General features: G+C 40.7%; 1 long non-coding RNA gene across 1 annotated transcript; it reads right to left on the reverse strand.

Annotated features, from left to right (window-relative positions):
* Positions 1-1,943: 1,943 nt before the first annotated feature.
* On the reverse strand, positions 1,944-2,475 carry LOC309708546. The gene is made up of 2 exons (XR_014277292.1): positions 2,319-2,475; positions 1,944-2,108 (listed from the first exon to the last, which is right to left on the reverse strand). It is a non-coding gene; the product is annotated as an uncharacterized lncRNA (long non-coding RNA).
* Positions 2,476-3,215: the final 740 nt, after the last annotated feature.

Genomic DNA, 3,215 nt, shown 5'->3' on the forward strand with positions numbered 1-3,215 from the left:
GAGAATGTCATGTGGTCAGATGAAACCAAAGTAGAACTTTTTGGTATAAACTCAACTCGTCGTGTTTGGAGGAAGAAGAATACTGAGTTGCATCCCAAGAACACCATACCTACTGTGAAGCATGGGGGTGGAAACATCATGCTATGGGGCTGTTTTTCTGCCAAGGGGACAGGACGACTGATCCGTGTTAAGGACAGAATGAATGGGGCCATGTATCGTGAGATTTTGAGCCAAAACCTCCTTCCATCAGTGAGAACTTTGAAGATGAAACGAGGCTGGGTCTTCCAACATGACAATGATCCAAAACACACCGCCCGGGCAACAAAGGAGTGGCTCCGTAAGAAGCATTTGAAAGTCCTGGAGTGGCCTAGCCAGTCTCCAGACCTCAACCCCATAGAAAATCTGTGGCGGGAGTTGAAAGTCCGTGTTGCTCGGCGACAGCCCCAAAACATCACTGCTCTCGAGAAGATCTGCATGGAGGAATGGGCCAAAATACCAGCTACTGTGTGTGCAAACCTGGTAAAGACCTATAGTAAACGTTTGACCTCTGTTATTGCCAACAAAGGTTATGTTACAAAGTATTGAGTTGTATTTTTGTTATTGACCAAATACTTATTTTCCACCCTGATTTACGAATAAATTCTTTACAAATCCTACCATGTGGATTCATGGATTATTTTTTCACATTCTGTCTCTCACAGTTGAAGTGTACCTCTGGTGCAAATTACTGACCTCTGTCATCATTTTAGGTGGGGGAACTTGCACAATCGGTGGCTGACTAAATACTTTTTTGCCCCACTGTACATAATCAAAACACTTCCTATACAGATTCAATCCAAAAGTTTATCAAGTGTCACTGAGCAGTCTTTACCTTCAAATCTGACCCCCCCACCCTGTGAAGTAAAGCAGCTGGGCCTTTAGCAACACAATGTTGAATTTGAAATAACCTGCCACTTGAAAACACGTCTCTCTTCCTGCTTCCTCTTCTTCTGTAGAGCTAGCTAGATTTTGAAGTATTGCGACCACAAAATGCAGACACCTGCACTCCTTCCAGCCCACTTTAACCCCTGAATATAAACGCTATAAATAAACCTGGAGTAACGAATCTGGTTTAAAAATATGATGAGTAGAACCTACTGATCTTTGTTAAAAAATGTAGGTAGTAAAAGTAAAGAGAAAAACAAATAGCCGAGTATAGATTTAAGTACAGTTACCACCTCATACAGTATGAAATAGTGACGCAAGCCACTGAAGCCATTTTCCAACCCTCCTCATATTTTCTTTTTTCTGTTACGTGTATTATTATGACTAAAATCTGTCCATTCAGAACAAACCGCAGATTGACGTTCACATTTAATCAGTATCTGTTTCGAAACCTACCAGAAATTATGCAGATACATGCAGTCAGCAGTTATTTCTCTGACTAAAGTCATGAAACTAGTTCTCCAAATGATGAGCCTGTAAATGTCTTAAACATGTTTATTAGTCATATTTTCTTTGTAAGGATTTCGCCTGAGACTTTAGTCAGACTATTTAGTTAATATCACAATTAGAAGTCATATCATATATATCTGTATATACCAGCATGTAGCACTTGCTAAAACTGAGGATTTGCCATTGAAGCTTACAATAAATCAGTTGTTAAGTAATATAGAAAACTGCAACCAGCAGCTTTCTATATTTGAATGAATAGTTTACTTCTTTTCTAATATCCTACCATAAACACCAGAAGTCTGAACAGGAAGAGGTACCCAGGCAGACCCAGGACTTTTTTTCTTTTTTTTTTTTCTTCTTTTTTCTTTTTTTTCTTTTTTTTTTCTGCCTGTCCCATTTGGTTCTTTAGCCATCAGAATTGTTGTCTGAAGACCAACAAGGATACCCAATGGATTTACTTTGCCAAATGGATCATCGTGGCATTGCCGTATTGGTCCATTTGGTCGATCTTTGTTTTTATTATTTATTATATTTTATTTTCAGATGTTACAGACGGGACAGACATGAGTGAGGGATAGGAAAGGGAGAAAGAAAGAGGAAGGAAAGGAAAAACAGAAGGGGAGAGGGACAGTGAGAAAGGGGGGGAGAAAAAAAATAAAAATCTCCTGGATCACCTGTTGAGAGAAGAATAGAAAACAAGCAGAAAAAAAAAACAAAGCAACATACTAAACACAACACCATCGCATTAATCTAGCTAAGTGTAAACAGCAGTAAATACTAAATATTCAATGTTGTTGTGCAGCACGCAGGACAGATGTGCTTCGAAGTAGCAGCCAAGAAAGGTGTAATTTGGGTCTACGAGCAGTGAACACCCGTGTGCATACCTGTGTGGATCCGCGCGCTTGCATTCCAAAGGTTTCTCCATGTAATGATCTGCTAGGGAGTGTGTGGGGGGGCCACAGCCCCGTCCTCCGGGGTGTGAAGCGGGTATGGAGGAGATCAAAACTCCAGACATCCAGAGGCCCCCAGAACACAAGAGACCATGGAAGACCAAGGACTTTTTTTCGACAAATAGGGCTTTCACAAAGCTCTGGGAAAATGTACAGGTCGCAGAGGGGAGTTGTCTAGGGAGAAGGACACAGGATGAGTTAATCCCAAAGCTTCCCAAAAAATCCATAAAGACAAAAAAAGACTGATCCAGATTGCCTACTTGATTTATTAGAAGGCGACGTCCAGAAGGGGTTTGGGTCTGCAGGGTGGTGACTTGCTGAGGAGTTGTTTGAGCATAGGTAGGCAGGTGAAGCGGTAGGTAATCATTGAAGGGTCCATGTGATGAGATGGAAAAGGAGGAGTACTCCTGCAGTCAATGAGGAGATACTGGAAGAGGAGGGAAAGGACTGCTAGAACACAAAAGGTAAGTTTCACAAAATTAACTTGGTTTAGTCTGTTTACCATACAAAACTGGCAGATAATCTGATGAAGACTGGGAGGAAAGGAATTCAGTAAATTCTAATACAAAATTTTAAGAGTTAGTACACAAACCAACTGACAGACCACAACACAAACCTGGATAAGTGGCACAAAATGGATGAATGAATAAAGACAGGACCTTTTTAATGTAATGATGGATTTTGTTTTTTTACTTAGCTGATTGGTTCTTGCCATAATATGAATTCTAACAGTTGTGAAATCAGGCTGTCAGCAGGGTACCAACCTGGCCTGACAAGGCACACCTGTAAAGTGAAACAGGTGTGAGGTGACTAAATCATGAAGCTTATTAA

The sequence above is a fragment of the Aulonocara stuartgranti genome (assembly GCF_965226115.1).
Source record: "Aulonocara stuartgranti genome assembly, chromosome: 6".
In the NCBI taxonomy this organism is placed as follows: domain Eukaryota; kingdom Metazoa; phylum Chordata; class Actinopteri; order Cichliformes; family Cichlidae; genus Aulonocara; species Aulonocara stuartgranti.